Source organism: Lontra canadensis, unplaced genomic scaffold (assembly GCF_010015895.1).
Source record: "Lontra canadensis isolate GAN:19392208 unplaced genomic scaffold, GSC_riverotter_1.0 scaffold16, whole genome shotgun sequence".
Lineage (NCBI taxonomy): Eukaryota > Metazoa > Chordata > Mammalia > Carnivora > Mustelidae > Lontra > Lontra canadensis.
The window spans coordinates 1,019,251-1,042,141 of NW_022631010.1; the positions used below are offsets into that span (position 1 = coordinate 1,019,251).

The window sequence follows — 22,891 nt, forward strand, 5'->3', positions numbered from 1 at the left end:
GAAGTGATACTGTAGCTTTATTAGGATTAAAAGAACACAGTGGTGTTCATAATTAGAACATGATGTATGAAGTTTTTAGATATACATATAGTTTTTTCTAAATTTTGCTTTATCCACTTTCATGGCCTCTAACAATATGGGGAAAATCTCTTTGAACCTCTGACTTATTTTGTTGGTTTATATTGTGCTTAGTTAAATTAACTGCATTTGTGTTAGGATGAGTAGTTCTAGGAATCTCATAGTTCATGAATTTATCTTTTGTTTCTTATACTAAAATGTCAGAATTGAAATTTAAAAATTAATGTAATTGGGACTCCTGGGTGGCTCAGTGGGTTAAAGCCTCTGCCTTCGGCTCAGGTCATGGTCTCAGGGTCCTGGGATCAAGCCCCGCATCTGGCTCTCCGCTGAGCAGGGAGCCTGCTTCTCCCTCCCCCTCTGCCTGCCTCTCTGCCTACTTGTGATCTCTGTCTGTCAAATAAATAAATAAAATCTTAAAAAAATATAATGTAATTATTCCCTAATCCCTTAAATTGTCTATTATTCCTACCAGGAACAAACCAGTTGTTGCTACAGGATTGAAATGCCGATCTCTGACAGGCATTTTGTGGATCCTTTCAGGGTACTAAGTTTCTATGATTTGATTAGAAGTTTGCATAAATTTTCTCTTGGGAGCCCTCAACTTAGGAACAGGAAGCAAGTAATAGTTTTATAAGAGATTGACAAGGTGTAGGGAGGATGGGATTGGATCTTTAGTTGTGCAATGGCAAGTCATTTTGACAGTTCACATTTAACTGTTTGTTCACTTTTTAAATGCCTTATAAATTATCCTGAAACTTTTAAGTCTATGTGGTTAACAGGTCAACTTATTTTAAGTACTTTAAGTACTTAAGTACTAAGTAATACTTTACTAGTACTTAGTAAGTACTAAATAATAATCCAGATTTAGGCATTCATATAAATGTTATTTAAATTTCTCATTCTACAAAGTTTTTGTTTCTTATATAGTAACTTCAGGAGCAAGAAAGTACCTGTCCTGCTTGGTACATAATAAGCAGTTGGTAAAAAGGTAGTTGAACGAATGCATCCATTGGAAATATTCAAATTCTGGATTAGAAATTATGAGGGACTTCTCTACACATAATTTCTATTTAAACAATAACTCATGGCTGGCTCAGTCAGTGGAGCATGTGACTCTTGATCTCCGGGTTGTGAGTTCAAGCCCCACACGTTGGTTATAGAGATTACTTAAAAATAAAGTCTTTAAAAAAATAATAACTTACGGTCTGTAGGTTTGAAATGATTTCACTTGATCTTAGCCAAAAGGCTGAGAAGTGATTGAAATGATTTCAAAATATAAAGTTAAAAACTCATGTAGAAGAGTCTCTTGGTAAAGTATTAAGGAAATTATTACTAGCCATCTTTTTTTTTTTAAGATTTTATGTTTAAGTGATCTCTGTACGCAACATAAGGCTTGAACTTAAAACCCCAAGATCAAGAGTCACATGCTCTAGTGACTGAGCCAGCCAGGCACTCCTGTTACTGGCCATCTTTGAGAAGGAAAGGTTTTACACCCAGATAACAAATCTGGAAGACTTATATTTGGCACAAGCTGAAGATATGCTTTTATTTATGAGGGAGAATCCAGAAGAATTCTAGGATTCTTATTTTACAAAGCTGTTTATTTAAAGTATAGTTGTCACACTAATGTGACTTTGGTTTCAGATGTACACCATAGTGATTTGACAAGTCTATTCATTGTGCTGAGTTCACCATAAGTGGCATCTCTCACCCTAAAACTCTTATTAGAATATCATTGACTATATTCCTTAAGCTGTACCTTTCATCCCCATGACTTACTCATTATATAACTGGAAGCCTGGACCTACCTCCCACTCCCCTTCACCCATTTTGCCCATTCCCCACCCCCATTACGAATCTATTTAAAACATTTGAATAGAGATATTCATTGGTTTAAGTGAAAGCAGATAGAATAATAATTAAATTAGGCTTTTTAAACTTCTTTATGTAGATGGTATAGCAGCTGCGATAGTGCACAGTCGTGAACATAGGACATCTGTATTTTCTGTTTACTTGTTTGGTTTTTGCATTGTCATTTGTGATGAAAATTTTTTCAGAGTATAAGTAGGAGAATAAATGTTAAATTAAAAAGTATATTATTATCAGTACATTTATAGTTTTACAACAGAAAGAGTAGGAAAGTGACAAGAAAGATTTAGTCTGTAGTTGACTACATACATGATCTAGGGCAAATCATGTAATCTCTGTGCGACTGTTTCTGCTTCATACTTCTTTGGAATCCTTCAGGATTTCTGCCCAAGACAGATTTATCTGTTTTTTAGTATTTGTTAACTAAAGTATAACACATACAATGCAAAGTACCCGAATGATACGGATAGTAAATTATAAAATGAACACACTTGTATAACAACTATTGTTTTTTAAAAAGTTTTCTTTTTTTTTTTTTAAAGATTTTATTTATTTATTTGACAGAGATCACAAGTAGGCAGAAAGGCAGTTAGAGAGAGAGAGAGAGAGAGAGAGGAGGAAGCAGGCTCCCTGCCGAGCAGAGAACCCGATATGGGGCTCTATCCCAGGACTCTGGGATCACGACCCGAGCCGAAGGCAGAGGCTTTAACCCACTGAGCCACCCAGGCACCCCTTTAAAAAGCTTTCTTGATGATTATGAAAACTTTTCTTTTTAAGAAACACTGGATTTGAGACTATAGGTAATCTCATGTCTTTTAACAAGCCTTTTTAGAGTGATATTAGCAGAAACAATGGTAGAAAGAAGGAATTTGGCCAGTTACAAAAATTTACTTTGAATAGATTTATTTGGCTTATATATTTAGTCTTTTCTTCTGATGTTTCTCTTCTTCCTCTTTGCCCTTTTCCCTTTCTGTCTAGGTCCTGGATGGAATGGAGAGGGGTCCTACTGAACATCTGTTATCTTTTCTGAGAGTGGTCAGAGAGTTCTTAAACAGGTCTGTTGTTTATATAGAATACAAATGCAATCTTGTTTTATTAAAAAAAAATGATTTCAATTGATAAGAAAAGGATTGAATTAGATTGAAATAGAGTTTACTTTTTAAAAATAAGGCATTTTGTTCTTAGTGTCTGTGGGGCATTTTAGTTTGGTAGGCTGCATTTGACATGTAAATGGGTCCCAGAGCAACTGAATTAAATGAGATCTGCCCATTAGAAAAGCAGTTTCTTTCTTTCTTTCTTTCTTTCTTTCTTTCTTTCTTTTTTTTTTTTTTATAGATTTTATTTATTTATTTGTCAGAGAGAGAGAGGGAGAGAGAGTGAGCACAGGCAGACAGAATGGCAGGCAGAGGCAGAGGGAGAAGCAGGCTCCCTGACGAGCAAGGAGCCCTATGTGAGACTCGATCCCAGGACGCTGGGATCATGACCTGAGCCAAAGGCAGCTACTTAACCAACTGAGCCACCCAGGTGTCCCAGAAAAGCAGTTTCTTAACAGAAAAGCAAGTGAGCCTTATCTTTTTCAGTTATGTTGAATATATGTAACAGGGCAGAATTCTTTATTGGTTTCATTGGAAAGTATTAAGAAAAGATCAAAAGGTGAATATCTTATTTGTCTATGACTCTGGAGGGGAATGGAGGCCTGAGTAAATCCAAGAAGGAAAACATATGGCCCTCTTTCTCATGTTTTCAGAATTTATAACATTGGGAAAAAAGGTACCTTGATATCTCTGATTCAGAGAAAGACAAGTATATAGAGTTTTGGCATTGTTCCCCGCCCCCCCCATTCATCTATGTCTTACTCTGTCACCATGAATGAATTTTGTCATTATTCAATCAGATAAAAACCCTAGCATCAATAATTTGCCAAGTTCAAACTTGTCTTCACCTTGGACTCACCTGTTGAACTTGGCAAATTATTGATGCCTTTGCCTCTCTTCCTTCCCTACTCCTCACTCCTTTGTGATTTAATTGGCCTGGGGGTATGACAAGGGTTTCTGAACTTTTAAGAGGTCCCCAGGTGATTCTAAAGTACAGACAATTTTGGGAACCACAACTTTAGCTAAAGCAGATCTGGCCACTATTGCAACTTGTGAGTTTTTTTCCATAAATAAGAGGAAAAATATTTTGATTTAAGAACTCTGTGCTTTAGAAATAAGTTAGTCAGAGAAAGACAATTATCATATGATCTCACTGCTGTGCAGAATTTAAGAAACATAGGTAGAGGATCATAGGGGAAGAGAGGAAAAAATGAAACAAGATGAAACCAGAGAGGGTGGTAAACCATAAGAGACTCAATCTTAGGAAACAAATTGAGGGTTGCTGGAGGAAGCGGGTGGGGGGATGGGGTGGTTGAGTGATGGACATTGGGGAGGGTATGTGTTGTGGTCCATGCTGGGTATTATGTAAGACTGACAAATCACAGACCTGTACCCCTGAAACAATACATTATATGTTAATTAAAAAAAAAAGAATCCGTGCTTTAAACCTAAATTCTTTTAGAATGTAAGCCCCATTAAAGCAGATACTGTGTCTATATTTTTTTTCATCATTGTATCTTTAGCATTTAGAACAATATCTGGCATATACTGCATCCCTAAATATTTGTTGAATGAGTGAATGAACCTGTCAGTCTCCAGTGAGGTGAGAGTATGCTTTTAGTGAATACTCCAGGGGTCTGAGAGAGTGGAGTGGAGAGACAGCCTCTAGATAGAATCAGACTGCCTGGACTTGAATAATGGCTCTGTCACTTAATAGCAGTATGGTTATAAGCAGGTTACTCCTCTGTGCCTAAGTTCCCTCATTTGAAAAAAAAGGGGGGGCAATAGAATCTGTTTCATGGGATTGTTGGGTGTACTAATTGAGTTCATAATGCAAAGTGCTTAGAACAGTGCCTGATATATAATAGTGTTCTGTAAGTTGTAGCTACTGAAAAATTCAGAACACCCTGGATTCTCTGCCTTTTGGATAATTTATCTGTAGAATACTGTTTGAAGGCTAAGGCAGAATAATGGAAACAGTTGCATTAGATATAGTTAAGGTTTGATGAAGGTGTTGTTGTTGTTGTTGTTTTTGGTCAACTTAATGAGGTGTAATTTACACACAGATTATCCATTTTTTTTTTACTTGCATCCATTTTTTTTCTTTTGTCTTTTTTTTTTTTTTTTTTAAAGAGCACGCAAGCAGGGGGAGCAGCAGGCAGAGGAAGAGGGAGAAGCAGGCTCCCCGATGAACAGGGAACCCGATGGGGGGACTCGATCCCAGGATCCTGGGATCATGACCTGAGCCAAAGGCAGTAACTTAACCAACTGAGCCACCCAGGCACCCCCCTGCATCGATTTTAAAGTGAAACATGTTTCGGTGGGTTTTGACAGATGTACTTATTAGTTTATACTGTTTATTATGAAACAACCACTACAACCAAGGTACAGAAAATTTCCATCTCCCTGAAGTTTCCTTATACCCTTTTGCAGTGTGTCCATTCCAGCACCCCCACCAATATATTGCTTTGCACTTTCAAGAGTTCTAGAAATTCATACATTATGTTCTCTTTTGTATCTAGCTTCTTTCCCTCAGCATAGTTTTGATATGTATCCATGTTTTTGCATCTATCAATAGTTCATTCTTTTTTTTTTTTTTTTTTAAAGATTTTATTTATTTATTTGACAGAGAGAGATCACAAGTAGGCAGAGAGGCAGGCAGAGGGAGAGGGAGAAGCAGGCTCCCTGCTGAACAGAGAGCCCAATGTGGGGCTCGACCCCAGGACCCCGGGATCATGACCCGAGCCGAAGGCAGATGCTTTAACCCACTGAGCCACCCAGGCTCCCCAATTCATTCTTTTTTTAATGCTGAGTAGTATCTTGTTATATGGATATAACATGTTTATCCATTTATCTTTGATGGACATTTGGGTTGGTTCCAGATTGATGATTGTGAATAAAGCTGCTATAAGCATTTTTACACAAGTCTTTGTGTAGACATATTTTCATTTATTGTTGGGTAAATCCCTAGCAATAGAATTTCTGGGTTGTATGGTATATCTAACTTTTTAAGAAACTGCCAAACAGTTTTATTTATTTTTTATTTTTTAAATTTTTAAAAAAGATTTTATTTATTTATTTGACAGAGAAAGAGAGAGATCACAAGTAGACAGAGAGTCAGGCAGTGGGGTGCGGGGAGCAGGCTCCCTGCCAAGCAGAGAGCCTGATGCGGGGCTTGATCCCAAGACCCTGAGATCATGACCTGAGCTGAAGGCAGAGGCCCAACCCACTGAGCGACCCAGGCACCCCTGCCAAACAGTTTTAAAGGAGTGAATGTTCAGCAGGATATCTGTCCGTTAATTATCTATTGTTGCATATAACCAATTACCACAAATTTTACAGCTTAGAACAACACATATTTATGGTGGCAGAGTTTCCATGGGTCAGGAATCTGGGTATAGCTTAGGTGGGTCCTCTGTGTTGGAGTCTCTCAGAGGTAGTAGTTAAGCTGTCAGGCAGGGCTGGAGTCTCATTTTAGTGCTTGAATGAGGAAGGAACTGCTTCTGAGATCATTTGGTTATTGGGAGAATTTACTTCCTCAAGGGATGTTGAATTAAGGGCCTTCGTTTCTCACTGGTTATTAGCTGGAGGCTACTTACTGTCAGTTCCTTGCCATGTGGCTTCTCCAGTTTGGCAGGCTGAGAAGGCAATAATTAAGGTCTTCTAGGGAAATAGAAGTCACCATCTTTTATAATCTAATCATGGAAGTGACATCCCATCATCAACATCGGTTGGTTATAAGCAAGTCACTATCTTGCTTAGCCCACACTCATGGGGAGGAGATTACACAAGGATGTGAATACTGGAATAAATTAGTGGCCATCTTAGAAATACTTCTCCCAAAGAAGGCATGGCTTAATGCCTGGCTAGGTCTAGACAGGACTGGGGGGAAAAGTAACTTGTGAAATTTCCTTTACCTTTCCTTTATCAAACTGTATGCCTTTCTTCCTTTTGTCTTTCACATCAGCCTCTCCCCACTTCAAGAACAGAGACATTAAGGTCACACTCACAGTGAGATTTTTATCTTGGGTGTTCTTGTTTTTGAGAGATTCAACTAAGACATCTTCCTGAATCGTTTAGTGTTTATATATTAATTAATTAATTATTAAAGATTTATTTATTTATTTGATAGCGATCACAAGCAGGCAGAGAGGCAGAAAGAGAGAGAGGAAGGGAAGCAGACTCCCTGCTGAGCAGAGAGCCCGATTCAGGGCTCCATCCCAGGACCCTGGGATCATGACCTGAGCCAAAGGCAGAGGCTTTAACCCACTGAGCCATCCAAGTGCCCCTATTTATTTATTTTTAAAGATTTTATTTATTTATTTGACAGACGGAGATCACAAGTAGGCGGAGAGGCAGGCAGAGAGAGAGGAAGGGAAGCAGGCTCCCTGCTGAGCGGGCTCTATCCCAGGACCCTGGGATCATGACCTGAGCCAAAGGCAGAGGCTTTAACCCACTGAGCCACCCGGGTGCCCCAGTGTTTATATATTATTTAAAAAATACATTTTATTATGGAAATTGAGACAGATACAAAAGTAGAATACTATTATGAACCTCTATGTACTTTTACCCACCTTCAACCATTTGGTTTTTTTTTAAACCAATCTTTTATGTATAATTTACATACAATAAAATATACTCATTTTATTTTGTATTTACTTTGTATTTTGTCAAATGTATGTATCCTACCAATCAAGCTATAGAACATTTTCACTCCAAGTTATCTTGTGCCCCTGTTTAATTAATTTCCACCCCAGTCCCAGGCCAAGTACCCATCTGGTTTCTATTGCTGTTCATTTTGCCTGTTCTAAAATGTCATAGAAATGTTTGGACTCTTTTGATAATGAGTAAATTTTGAGATTCACCCATATTGCACATACCAGTAGTTCAGAGTTTTTCCAACCTTAGCACTATGGACATATTGGTCTGGATAATTTGTTTTTCAGACTGCCATGTGCCTTGTAGGATATTAGCATCCCTGACATCTGTCCACTATATGCCAGTAGCACTCCCCTCCGCTCCTTTGATTGTAGCAATCAAAAATGTCTCCACATTGCCACTTGTTGGGGACAAAAATCCCCTTCTTTTACTGGTAGATAATCCTTACGATACTTGCTCCTTTTTATTGTTGGGCAGTATTCCACTGTATGGGTGTGCTACAGTTTATCCATTACTAATTGGTAGCTATTTGGGCTGTGTCCAGTTTACTTTCAGTTTCAGGCTCATATGGATAAAGTTGCTAGTAACTTTCTTAAGAAGTCTTTGTATAGACATGTTTTTATTTATTTGGGATAAATATCTAGGAGTGAGATTGCTGGGTCCTGTGATAAGTAAGTGCTTAACTTTATAAGAAACTGCCAAATTGTACATTTTTATGTTCCCACCAGTATGAGAGTTCCAGTTGCTCTAGATCCTTGTCAACATTTGATATTATCATTCTTTTAATTTAAGCCGTTATTTTAGGTGTGTTATTTCTATGTAGCTTTAATTTCCATTTTCCTGATAACTGATGATGTTGAGCATCTTCTTATGTGGTTGTTGTAAAGTGTTCAAATCTTTTGCCTGTTTTTCATTGCGTTGTTTGTCTTATTATTGAGTTTCCTTTGTCTTTGCCCTTATGTGTGCATAAACATACACAGTTAGGGAATGCCTGGGTGGCTCAGTCATTAAGCATCTGCCTTCAGCTCAGGTCATGATGCCAGGATCTTGGGATTGAGTCCTGTATCAGGCTCCTTGCTCAGTAGGGAGCCAGCTTCTCCCTCTGCCTGCCATTCCCCCTGCTTGTGCACTGCCCCTGCCAATGAATAAATAAAATCTTTAAGAAATAAACATACACAATTAAGAAAATTGAAATAATATAGTTTTATGTAGTTTCATATTTAAGACATTTAAAACATTTCTCATGATGTTAAATATTTTTTTAAGATTTAAGCAGGCTCCCCACTGAGCAAGGAGCCTGATGTGGGACTCGATTCCAGGACCATGGAATCATGACCTGACCCAAAGGCAGATGCTTAACTGACTGAGCCACCTGGGCATCCCTCATGGTATTAAATATTTCTAAAAAGATGAATCTTAGTGGAGAAGCAATACCTGAGAGAGGGTCTTCACGAGAATTCCACTATGTTGGCACAATTTTCTTGAATTTGTCAGCCTCCAGAGAACTGGGAGAAATAAATTTCTGTTGTTTATAAGCCACCCAGTGTGTGGTACTTAGTTATAGCAGCTCAGACAGACTCAGACAATTGTGAAATGAGCATTTAATAAATTTTTTTTCCAAATATTTGACCAGTTTGTCCCAAACTACAAAATTATCCTCCCCCACAAAGAAATGTGACACAAAATTCATCAATGAACAATCACAAGTAAATAAAGAGTCACTAACAGCAACCCACAAAGTGTAAGACAATATTTGCAATTCATATATCTGATAAGGGATTTGTATATAAATTATATCAAGAACTCAGTGTAACCAGAGACAGAGAAGGAAAGAAGGACACTACATAATCATAAAGGGAACAATCCAACAAGATTGCATCAACGGGGGGCACCTGGGTGGCTCAGTGGGTTAAGCCTCTGCCTTCAGCTCAGGTCATGGTCTCAGGGTCCTGGGATCGAGCCCCACATCAGGCTCTCTGCTCACCAAGGAGCCTGCTTACCTCTCTCTCTCTCTCTGCCTGCCTCTCTGCCCACTTGTGATCTCTCTCTCTGTCAAATAAATAAATAAATAAAATCTTTAAAAAAAAAAAAAAGATTGCATCAACGGATAGATCATCTAACCAGAAAATCAACAAGGAAACAGTGGCTTTGAATGACACATTGGACCAGATGGATCCAACGGATATACTCAGACTATTTCATCCTTAAACAGCCGAATATATAGTCTTTTTAGTAGCACAAGGAACATTCTCCAAAATAGATGACATGTCAGGCCACAGAACAAGTCTCAACAAATTAAAAAATGTTGAAGTCATACAGTGCATCTTTTCTGATCACAAGGCTATGAAACTAGAAATCAGTCATAAGAAAAAATTGAAGAAAGAACACAAATAATGGAGGTTAAATAACATAGTACTAAACGATGAATGGGTCCACCAAGATACCAAAGAGGAAACAAAAGAATACATGGAGAGAAATAAAAATGAAAATGCCAGAGTCCAAAGTCTTTGGGATGCAGCAAAAGCTGTTCTAAGAGGGAAGTTTCTAACAATATAGGCCAGCTGCAAGAAGCAAGAAAAATCTAAAATAAGCAACCTAACCTTACCTCTGAAGGAGCTAGCAAAAGAACAAGTAAAACTCAGGACGAGTAGGAGGAAGGAAATAATAAAGAATAAACAGAAATAAATGAAATAGAAACTGAAAAAACAATAAAACCAATTAACAAAGCAGAGCTGCCTCTTTGAAAAGATCAACAAAATTGATAAACCTTTAGCCAGACTCACAAAGAGAGAGAGAGAGAACTCAAACAAAATCAGAGATAAAAGAGGAGAAATAACTGACGCCACAGAAACACAAAGGATTATAAGAGAATATTTTGAAAAATTATATGCCAATAGATTGGACATCCTAGAAGAAATGGATAAATTCCTAGAAACATAACCCCCCAAAACTGAATCAGGAAGAAATAGAAAATTTGAACAGAATGATTAACAGCAATGAAGTTGAATCAGTAATCAGATAACTCCCACCATATAAAAGTCTAGGACCCAATGGCTTCACAGGTGAATTTTATTAAACATTTAAAGAAGAGTTAATACCTATTCTTCTCAAACTATTTGAAAACATATAAGAGGAAGAAAAACTTCCAAATTCATTCTATAAAGCCAGCATTACCCTCACCCTAAAACCAGATAGAGACCATAAAAAAAAAAGAGGCCAACTGCGGGCCAGTATCTCTGATGAACATAATGCAAAATCCTCTACAGAGTATTAGCAGGGATGCCTGGATGGCTCAGTCAGAAGAGCATGTGACTCTTAATCTCAGGGTTGCAAGTTCAAACACCACTTTGGGTATAGAGATTACTTAAAAATATATTAGCAAAAAAATTAACAAAACCAAATCCAACAATATATTTAAAGAATGATTCACCATGATTAAGTAAGATTTATTCCTGGGATGCAAGAGTGACTCAGTATTTGCAAATCAATCAATGTAATACATCACACCAGTAAGAAATGATAATGATATCATTTCAGTAGATGCAGGAAAAGCATTTGACAAAGTACAACATCCATTCTTGATAAATACCTTCAACAAAGTGGGATTAGAAGGATTATACCTCAACATTATAAAGGCCATATATGCAGCTAATTTCATAATGGTAAAACTGAGAGTTCTTCCCCTAAGATCAGGAATAAGGCAAGGATGTCTACTCTTACCACTTTTATTCAGCATAGTACTGGAAGTCCTAGCCACAGCAGTCAGACAAGAAAAAGAAAATAAAAGGCATCCATTTGGTAAGGAAGAAGTAAAACTGTCACTATTTGCAGATGTCATGATACATATATAGAAAACCGTGGGATACCTGGCTGCTTAGTCTGTAGAGCATGGGACTCATGCCCCATATTAGGCATGGAGCCTACTTAAAAAGAAACAAAAACAACCCCAAAGACTCCACCAAAAAATGACTAGAACTGATAAATGAGTTCAGTAAGATTGCAGGATATAAAATTAATATATGGAAATCCATTGCATTTTTATACACAAATAATGAAGTAGCAGAAAGAGAAATTAAGAAGACAATCCCACTTACAGTTGTACCAAAAAGGATAAAATACCTAGGAGTAAACTTAACCAAGAAGGTGAAAAACCTGTATTCTGAAAACTAGAAAACACTGATTAAAGAAATTGAAGATGACACAAACAAATGGAAAGATATTCCGTGCTCATGTATTGGGAGAACCAGTGTTAAAATGCCCATACTACCCAGATTTTGTGCATCCCTAGCAAAACAGCACCATTTTTTCACAGAACTAGAACAAATAATCCTAAAATGTGTATGGAACTACAGAAGACTCCGAAGAGCCAAAGCAGTCTTGAAAAAGAAGAATAAAACTTGAGGTATCACAATCCAGATTTCAAGATATACTGTGAAGCTGTAGTAATCAAAATAGTGTGGTACTGGCAGAAAAGTAGACACATAAAACAATAGAACAGAATAGAGAGCCCATAAATAAACCTACACTTACGTGGTCAATTAATCTATGGCATAGGAGGCAAGAATATGCGATGGAAAAAAGTCCCTTCAACAAATTGTGGTAGGAAGACTGGATAGCTATATGCAAAAAAAGAAACTGGACCACTTTCTTTCACCATACACAAGAATAAACTCAAAATGGGTTAAAGACCTAGCTGTGAGACCTGAAACCAAAAAAATGCTAGAAGAGAGTACAGGCAGTAATTTCTCTGACATCAGCTGTGTGGCAGTGTTTTCCTAGATAATGTCTCCTGAGGCAAGGGAAACAAAAGAAAAAATAAACTATTAGGATAAACTGTTATCAAAATAAAAAGCTTCTGCACAGCGAAGGAAAAAATTAACAAAACAAAAAGCCACTGAATGGGAGAAGATAATACAAACAACATATCTGATAAGAGGTTAGTATCCAAAATGTATAAAGAATTTACACAACTCAACACAAAAAAATCCCCAAATAACCAGTTTAAATAAGGGCAGAAGACATGAACAGACATTTCTGCAAAGAAGACATCCCCATGGCCAACAAACACATGAAAAGATGCTCAACATCACTCATTATCAGGCAAACACAAATAAAAACCACAGTGAGATACCACCTCTCACCAGTCAGAATGGCTAAAAACAAAACACAAGAAACAACAAGTATTGGCAAGGATGTGGAGAAAAAGGAACCCTCGTGCACTAATGGTGGAAATGCAAACTGGTGCATCCATCTCGGAAAATTAAAAACAGAATTAGTATATGATCTAGTAATTCCACTACCGGGTATTTACCAAAGCATATGAAACACTAATTCTAAAAGGTATGTGCACCCCTGTGTTTGTTGTAGCATTATTTACAATAGCTAGATTATGGAAGCAGCCCAAGTATCCATCAATAGATGAATGGATAGGGTCACCTAGGTTGCACAGTTAAAGCCTCTGACTCTTGGTTTCAGCTCAGGTCATGATCTCAGGGTCATGAGATCGAGCCCTGTGTCGGGCTCTGCTTGGTGGAGAGTCTGCTTAAGAATCTCTCTCCCTCTCCCTGTTGCCCCTCCCCCTGGCTCTCTTGCTCTCTTTGTTTTTCTCTCTCAAATCTTTTTAAAAAGTAGATGAATGGGTAAAGAAGATATGATCTATATACACAACAGAAAATTTTCTATAAAAAATGAAATTTTGACATTTGCAACAATATGGATGGATCTAGAGGGTACAGTGCTAAGTGAAATAAGTCAGTCAGAGAAAAACAAATACCATATGGTTTCACTCAAATGTGGAATTTAAGAAACAAAACAAATGAACAAAGGAAAAAGACAAACAGACTCTTAAATGTAGAGAATATACTGGTAGTCACGGGGATGGGGGGGGATGGATAGATGGCTGAAATAAGTGAAGGGGATTAAGAATACACTTATTTTGATGATCACTGAGTAATGTATAGAATTAGTGAATCACTATATTGTACACTTGAAACTAATATAACATTGTATGTTAATTTTACTGGGATAAAAATAAAAGAATGATAAAATGTTAAAGATTAGGAAAAATACATATCGAGAACTCATATATGGGATACCTGGGTGGCTCAGTCGGTTAAGCTGCTGCCTTTGGCTCAGGTCATGATCCCAGGATCCTGGGATCGAGTCCCGCATGGGGCTCCTTGCTCAGTGGGGAACCTGCTTCTCTCCCTGCCTGCTTGTGCGCTCGCTCTCTTTCTGACAAATAAATAAATAAATAAATAAAATCTTAAAAATAAAAGAACTCATATAACTCGATAATAGTCAAATATCCCAATTTTTAAAAAGTTGGCAAAGAATTTGAATAGATACTTCTCCCAAACAAATCATGCCAGTGTCAAATAAACATGAAAATATGTTCAACACCATTTGGCACTAGGGAAATGTAAGTCAAAATCACCATGAGATACTATTTCATACCCACCAGTATGGCTATAATCAGAAAGGTAGTAACAAGTGTTGGTGAGGATGCAGAGAAATTGGAACCCTTGTACATTGCTGGTCAGAACATAAAATGGTGTAACAGCTTTGTAAAACAGTTTGGCAATTCCTCAAAAGGTTAAACATAGAACATGTGACCCAGTAGTTTTACTCCTAGGGTGTGTGTGTGTTTGTATATATATACATACATACCCAAGAGAAATGAAAACATCCACACAAAAACTTGTATATGGGGGTCCTGGGTGGCTCAGTTGGGTAAGTGGCTGCCTTTGGTTTGGGTCATGATCCTAAGGTCCTGGAATTGAGCCTCATGTCAGGCTCCCGGTGGGGAGTCCGCTTCTACCTCTGCCTCTGCCTGCTGCTCCCCCTGCTTGGGCTCTCTCTGTCAAATAAATAAATAAAATCTTAAAAAAAACCAACTTGTATACAGATACTCATAGCAACATTATTCATAATAGTGAAAAGTGGAGGCAAACCAAATGTCTATCAACTGATAAATGAATGGAAATGGAAATCTGATATTTTTTGGTGAGGAGTATTGTTTGGTAATTTAAGTAACTGTTACTTGCTACAACACTTGAAAATACTATTGCTAAGTGAAAGAAGCTAGTCACAAAATACCAGTTATTATGTGGTTTCTATTTTATGAGATATCTAGAACAGACAAATGCACCTCGACCCTAGACCAAAACTCTTTATCCTATTATAGGTGGATTTATCCCATTAAATTAACAGCAGAATTGTTGAGCATATTAACATATTAGTTGATAGTACTCAGATGAAGATGATGATTAGTAATAGTTCATCTTTATTTCATATTTTATAGATCTTTCAATAATTATTTATAAAAAGTAGCATTTATTCAGTACCGTTTATTCAATAAAAAAGCAACGTTGAATAAATTAAAAAGTAATATGGAAAGAAAAAATCAATCACAATACCAAGTAATTGATATAGATATAGTTAATTGTCAAGGATAAGGAGCATAATATTCCATTCCTTAATAAGGTGATTAAGATAGTATTAGGGTTATGAGTTAGGGATAGGGTTAGTGTTGGCCATCATGCAAAATGGCTGTGAGGGAGTAGACATGGTAAGTGGCCAATCCCTGATGACTATGTCACGAGAGTAGGGATGATCTTATACCTTTATAGACACTTCCTGGGTGTTGGGTATCAAAGGCCCAGAATTCACACTCTTTATTTGTGCTCAGAGCTTATCTTCCTATGGAGGCTATGAAGCGAGTAGGAAAAACACATTTAGCCCTGCGGTTAGAAGGGAATTGAAGGCTGTTAAGTACCTGAACATTTGATAGACTTTTGAAGTAGAATGGAAGGCAGTAAGAGATAGCAGAACTCTACCTAAACAATTTGAAGTTTACAGTATGATTTAAAAAAATAGCATTGGTACTAATCATATTTATAACAATTTTTTAGACTTAGCCCTATGTTTAATCCCTTCTCAAGGTCTTTGCTTTTGGTTACAATTCAGATAATATTTTTATGAAAAGTACTGGATGAAAGTATCTTTATATTAATTTCACACTGAATGATGTCTTGGTCAGGGAGAGGGCAGAATTACTATGTCACATTATTTTCCACTTCTTTGCTATTTTGCCATTGTCTTCTGGTCTTAGAAATCTAAGGCCAACCTGATTTCTGGTTCTCTATGACTTCTCTTTTTCTTTGTCAGTTGATTGTGGGGTGTTTTCTTTATCCTTGAAATCTAGAAGTTTCACCAGAAAAAAATCTAGTTGTCACTATCTTTTCAGTAATTTTGCCTTTTTTTTTTTCAAATTCAATTAGCCAATATATAGTACCTCATTAGTTTCTGATGTAGTGTTCATTGATTCATTAGTTGCCTGGTATTTTGTGAGCTCTTTTGAGCTAGAGATGCAGAACGTTCTTTGACTTAGGAAAGTATTCATTTTCCTTTCTAAAAACTTTTGATTATTGGGGCTCCTGACTGGCTCAGTGGATAGAGCATGCGACTGGATCTCAGGTTGTGAGTTCAGACCCCATGCTGGGCATGGAGCCTACTTAACAAAAACAAAAACAACAACTTTGATTATGGTTCCTGTTCATTTGTTTCAGAGATAACTATTATTTGAAAGTTATTTTTCTCTTCTTTCCTTATCAGTCTTCTCTCACAGTTTCCACTACTTTGTCCTTTCCATCTGTATTCTGGAAATTTCTCAAATTTGTTATCCCCATACATCTAACTAAGTATTCTACTCTTCACAAGTTCTAGGAAAGATTTGAAATCTGAGTTGGCATATTTACTTTTTAAATTATTTTTCCTTTGCTTTTTCCCCTCTCTTACTTCCACTTTTGCATTTCAACTACTTCTTTTCATTCCTGTCCATGGACTTTGATTTCTCACTTCAGTGTTTTATCAGATTTGTTGAGAATAATGTAGTTGATGTCTAAAATTTAACCTGTTCCTCCTTACATATTCACTTTCTGAATTACAAATGCAGAGTTTCTCTTAGGCTGTGGAATGTCACATCCCCTCAGTTATTCTTCCCTGAAAAAGGAGAGGGGGGTATATAGGTCTAGCACCTACCAAATAAACAGGATAGATAGGCACCTCACTGGCTACTTGTTGGTACTGTAAATTGTCCTTTCAGATGTTAAAGGACTAATTGGTGCCCACAGTTTTGGAATACTTGTTGTATCTAGCAGTCATTAATGTGCCTCCTACTTGATTGAGGGGACTGGGCCAAAGGGGGACAGGGGGATCACAGGCATAGGTAATTTGACTTTGGTAAAGAATTTTTTTTGATAATTTGAGGCCTAAGCTACAAATACCTGTGGTTCCTGAATGTAATGCTCCTAGGGCTTATGCTTGCTCACGTCTTCTGTGTCTGTCTTCAAATTCCAAGATGTGTGTACTACTTTGTGTATTATAGAACCTGAAGTAGAGAGGGGAAGCCATGGGCATGTAATAGTGCTGACTCTTCTAAGTGGGTCTGTCATGGTAGGGTGGTACATAATACCTCTGCCATTGCTGGCTCTGGAGAGAGCTTTTTTTTTTTTAGAGAGATTTTTTATTTGAGAGCCAGAGAGAGTGAGCACAGGGGGCGGGGTGGGGCAGTGGGAGAGGGAGGGAGAGAATCCCAAGCGGATTCTGTGCTGAGCAGGGAGCAGATGCAGGGCTCGATCTCACGACCCTGAGATTAGGACCTGAGCTGAAATCAAGAGTCAGACACTCAGCTGACTGAGCCACCTAGGTACCTCTGGAAAAAGCTCTTTTAGAGCACGTAGTTGGAGGAGGTGGTGCCACATGTGGGGGTTAGAAATCTGTTACCTGCCTCCCTAGCTCTTTTGTTGTATTTCAAGCCCCATTCCTGCTTTGGGCAGGAAAGTAATGTTTGAGTCCAACAGTTCTTTGAGCTGTACAGTCCTAATTTCCAGCATTGTTAGTATCTTTGACTCTCTTTGTTTCCTTAAGTACAGCAGTAAAAATACCAATGAAAAATTAGGGTGGAGGCAATGATAGAGATGAACCAGGTGTTGTTAGGTAGCCTCTGTTTTAATTTACAGCTTGGATTAAGTTTTTGAAAGGAGGAAGCTGAGAGAATAGTGTAGAAAACAGCTACTCATGGAAAAATAAAGAGTTAGAGATCTTGACCAAATGATTTCCAGTTCCTCCGGAAAGTATGATTAACGCTGAAGTCAAATAGCCAAGGATTAAAATAATCATAGTGTCCCTAGATCTGGAAAATGTTGGGCCATTGTTTTCTAAATGACAACATGGAAGCTAAGAAGGGTTTAAGGGACTCCGGGGTCATAGAAAGGACATAGAAAAGGGACTCCAAGGACATAGAAAAAAGCCGAGATGGAATACAGGGTGGTATAGTTCACTTTTAGATTCTATTTAGTGTTTTATTTGATTTTCTCACAAATAATTTGGTCTGTATTATATTAAGAAACAAATTTAAAGAAACAATCAAATTTTATAATAAGGAAACGCTTTCATTTCATCACTTTCTTGGAGCAAATTCTTAAGCTACATTCCCCACCTGACTCAGTTTCTTCATATAAGGTAAATTAAATAATGTTTGAAAAGTGTGCTTCTAGACTTAGGCCTCATATTAGAATCACCTGGGTAGTGTTTCAGTGCCCAGAGCTCAGGCCACAGTGCAGACCTAGTATGACTAAGGCATTATTTTTTAAAGTTTCCCAAATAATTACAATGTGTAGCCAAAGTTGAGAACTACTCAAGTTCTTTCAAAGCATATACTCATTTGATCTCAAATATTCTGACTTCAGTCATTTTAGAGTAGTTGAGATACTTCTAATTAGTGAGTATTGGCCTGAAATAAATGAGATCACTTGGTTCTGATATTTCTGCCACCTGTGCACTATGAGTAGGGTAGAGTTGCCCTGGTAAGAAGAGAGTTTGGTATATGGTGGAAGAAACACTAAACCTGAGGTTAAAAGACAAGACTCATGGGGCTGGATCCCAGGACCTGAGATCATGACCTGAGCTGAAATCAGATGCTTAACCAACTGAGCCACACAGGCACCCCATTTTTGTTTTTTAAGATTTTTTTTTAGCATTGTTTGCTCCAGCTCTTTGAAAAATGCCAGTGGAATTTTGATCGGAATGGCATTGAAAGAAAGTATAGATTGCTCTAGGCAGTCTATACTTTTATATTTTACTATATATATACATATATATAATATATACATATATATATAATATATACTATATTATACTATTATATAATTTTAACAATGTTTATTTTTCTGATCCATGAGCATGAAATGGTCTTCCCATCTTTTTGTGTCTTCTTCAATTTCTTTCATGAGTGTTCTGTAGTTCCTCGAGTACAGATCCTTTACCTCTTTAGTTAGGTTTATTCCCAGGTGTCTTATGGTTCTTGGTGCTATAGTAAATGGAATCGATTCTCTAATTTCCCTTTCTGTATTTTCATTGTTAGTGTATAAGAAAGCAACTGATTTCTGTACATTGACTTTGTATCCTGCCACATTACTGAATTGCTATATGAGTTCTAGTAGTTTGGGGGTAGAGTCTTTTGGGTTTTCCATATAAAGTATCATGTCTTCTGCGAAGAGAGAGAGTTTGACTTGTTCATTGCCAATTTGAATACCTTTTATTTCTCTTTGTTGACTGATTGCTGTTGCTAGGACTTCTAATGCTATGTTGAACAAGAGTGGTGAGAGTGGGCGTCCTTGTCGTGTTCCTTATCTCAACGGGAAGGCTATGAGCTTTTTCCCATTGAGGATGATATTTGCTGTGGGTTTTTCATAGATAGACTTTATGAAGTTGAGGAATGTTCCCTCTATCCCTATACTTTGAAGTGTTTTAATCAGGAACGGATGCTGGATTTTGTCAAATGCTTTTTCTGCATCAATTGAGAGGACCATGTGGTTCTTCTCTCTTACTGATTTGTTCTATCACATTGATTGATTTGCGAATGTTGAACCATCCTTGAAACCCAGGGATGAATCCCACCTGGTCATGATGGATAATCTTTTTTTTTTTTTTAAGATTTTATTTATTTATTTGACAGAGATTACAAGTAGGCAGAGAGGCAGGCAGAGAGAGAGGGGAAAGCAGGCTTCCCGCCGAGGAGAGAGCCCGATGCGGGGCTCGATTCCAGGACCCTGGGATCATGACCTGAGCCGAAGGCAGAGGCTTTAACCCACTGAGCCACCCAGGCACCCCATGGATAATCTTTTTAATGTGCTGTTGGATCCTATTAGCTAGGATCTTGTTGAGAATCTTAGCATCCATATTCATCAGGGATATTGGTCTGAAATTCTCCTTTTTGGTGGGGTCTTTGCCTGGTTTGGGGATCAGGGTAATGCTGGCTTCATAGAAAGAGTCTGGAAGTTTTCCTTCTGCTTCAATATTTTGAAACAGCTTCAGGAGAATAGGTGTTATTTCTTCTTTGAAAGTTTGGTAGAATTCCCCAGGGAATCCGTCAGGTCCTGGGCTCTTGTTTTTTGGGAGGTTTTTGATCACTGCTTCAATCTCATTACTAGATATCGGTCTATTCAGGTTGTCAATTTCTTCCTGGTTCAATTTTGGAAGTTTATAGTTTTCCAGGAATGCGTCCATTTCATCTAGGTTGCCAACTTATTGGCATATAACTGTGGATAATAATTTCTGATGATTGTTTCTATTTCCTTGGTGTTAGTTGTGATCTCTCCCTTTTCATTCATAATGTTATTAATTTGGACCTTCTCTCTTTTCTTTTGGATTAGTTTGGCCAATTGTTTATTGATCTTACTGATTCTTTCAAAAAAAAAAAAAAAACCCAGCTTCTAGTTTCATTGATGCGTTCTACTGTATCTCTAGTTTCTATCTCATTGATCTCTGCTCTAATCTTGATTATTTCCCTTCTTGTATGTAGATTTGGCTTAATTTGTTGTTGATTCTCCAGTTCTTTAAGGTGTAGAGATAGCTGGTGTATTCTGAATTTTTCAATTTTTTTGGGGGGGGGGCTTGAATGGCTATGTATTTCCCCCTTAGGACTGCCTTTGCTATATCCCATAGGTTTTGGACCAAAGTGTCTTCATTCTCATTGGTTTCCATGAATTGTTTAAGTTCTTCTTTGATTCCCTGGTTGATCCAAGCATTCTTAAGCAAGGTGGTCTTTAGCTTCCAGGTGTTTGAATTCCTTCCAAACTTTTCCTTGTGGTTGAGCTCCAGTTTTCAAAGCATTGTGATCTGAGAATATACAGGGAATAATCTCAATCTTTTGGTATCGGTTGAGCACTGATTTGTGACCCAGTATGTTGTCTATTCTGGAGAAGTTTCCATGTGCACTCGAGGAGAATGAGTATTCTGTTGTTTTAGGGTGGAATGTTTTGTACATATCTGTGAGGTCCATCTGGTCCAGTGTGTCATTCGATGGTCTTGTTTCTTTATTGATTTTCTGCTTGGATGATGATCTGTTAGTGAGAGCGGCGTGTTAAGATCTCTTACTATTAATGTATTCATATCAGTATGACTCTTTATCTTGATTAACAGTTTTCTTATGTAATTGGCTGCTCCCATATTGGGGGCATAAATATTTACAATTGTTAGATCTTCTTGGTGTATAGTCCCTTTAAGAATGATGTAGTGTCCTTCTGTATTTCTGACTACAGTCTTTAGTTTAAAATCTAATTTATCTGATATGGGAATCACTACCCCAGCCTTCTTTTGAGGCCCATTGGCATGAAAGATGCTTCTCCATCCCTTCACTTTCAGTCTGGATGTATCCTTAGGTTCAAAATGGGTCTCTTATAGACAACATATGGATGGGTCCTGTCATTTTACCCAGTCTGCAACCCTGTGTCGTTTTATGGGCACATTTAGGCCATTCACATTGAGAGTGATTATTGAGAGATACATTTTTATTGACATCGTGTTACCTGGGAAGTCTTTTGTTTCTATAGATTGTCTCCATATATTTCTGTTCAATGATATTCTTGGGTTTTTTCCTCTTTTATAGAACCCCCCCCTTAATATTTCTTGCAGTGCCGGCTTGGTGGTCACATACTCTTTTAAACCTTGCCGATCTTGGAAGCTCTTTGTCTCTCCATCCATTTTGAATGTCAGTCTTGCTGGATAAAGTATTCTTGGCTGCATGTTCTTCTCATTTACTGCCCTGAATACATCTTGCCAGCCCTTTCTGGCTTGCCAGGTCTCTGTGGACAGGTCTGACGTTATTCTGATGGGCTTTCCTCTGTAAGTAAGGAATTTCTTCCCCCTAGCTGCTTTCAAGAGCTCCTGTCTAAAATTATGATTCATCATTTTCACAATCAGATGTCTCTAGGTCTTTCTAGATTCTATGATCTTGGTTGGGGGGGAGACCTTTCTGCCTCTAGTACACGAACACTGGTTCCATTCACCAGATTGGGAAAATTTTCATGGAGAATTTGTTCAACTATATCTTCTAGTCCTCTTTCTTTCTCCTCCCCCTCAGGGATTCCAGTAATTATTTATTAGCACCCACATGCACGTGCCCATGTGGAGGAAGGGGCAGAGGAAGAGAATCTCAACCAGACTCCTGGCCAAGTGGGGAGCCCAACAAGGGGAGCCTAACAGGGCGAGCCCAACAGGGGGCTCAATGACCCTGAGATCGTGGGGGCTCTTATGACCCTGAGATCGTGATCTGAGCGGAAACCAAGAGCTGGAGGCTAAACCCATCTGAGCCACCCAGGCTCCTCACACCCAAGAATGTTTTTAAGCATATTTTAATATCTTCTAGTACTTCACATTCAGTTTTTCCCATATCTAAAAAAAGATGTTATGACTCTTTTCTTCAAAGTGGGTCTAAGTAACATTCATGCATTGCATTGGGTGGTTATATTTCTGAAGTCTTTTAATTGAGAACTGTATCTTCCCCCTCTCTCTTCCCTTAAGATTTTGGGTTTTGAAGAGACCAGATCAGTTTGGTTGTAGCAAGTCCCACATTCTAGATCTGGTTATTTCTTCATGTAATAGAATATTTCTTGCAATCGTTCTCGTTGCTCTTTCTCCTCAATTTCCTATAAAGGAGAAATTAGGTTTAAAGATGTGTTTAGACCTAGGTTAGGCATTTTGGGTAATGATACATTGTAGATGATGACTGGCAGTTCAGTTACATCACATCAGGAGGCATAAATAAAAGGTCTCACTCTAATTGTTCACTGAGTTTGGTCACCAGGTTAAGCTGCTGACTATCGTATCTTTTTATTGTAAAGTATTGT

At 37.8% G+C, this 22,891-nt stretch overlaps 1 protein-coding gene across 9 annotated transcripts in view; it reads left to right on the plus strand.

Moving 5' to 3' along the window:
* The window catches only part of NCOA6 (nuclear receptor coactivator 6), a 100,804-nt gene that overhangs the window by 15,367 nt on the left and 62,546 nt on the right, over nt 1-22,891 (plus strand). For 8 of the 9 annotated variants that reach the window (XM_032858833.1, XM_032858824.1, XM_032858826.1 and 5 more), the window contains exon 2: nt 2,926-3,002. The exons of the other annotated variant lie outside the window; for it this stretch is intronic. The gene's annotated coding sequence lies outside the window, so the exon portion shown is untranslated. The remainder of the gene's footprint in view (nt 1-2,925; nt 3,003-22,891) is intronic. 9 annotated transcript variants of the gene reach the window in all.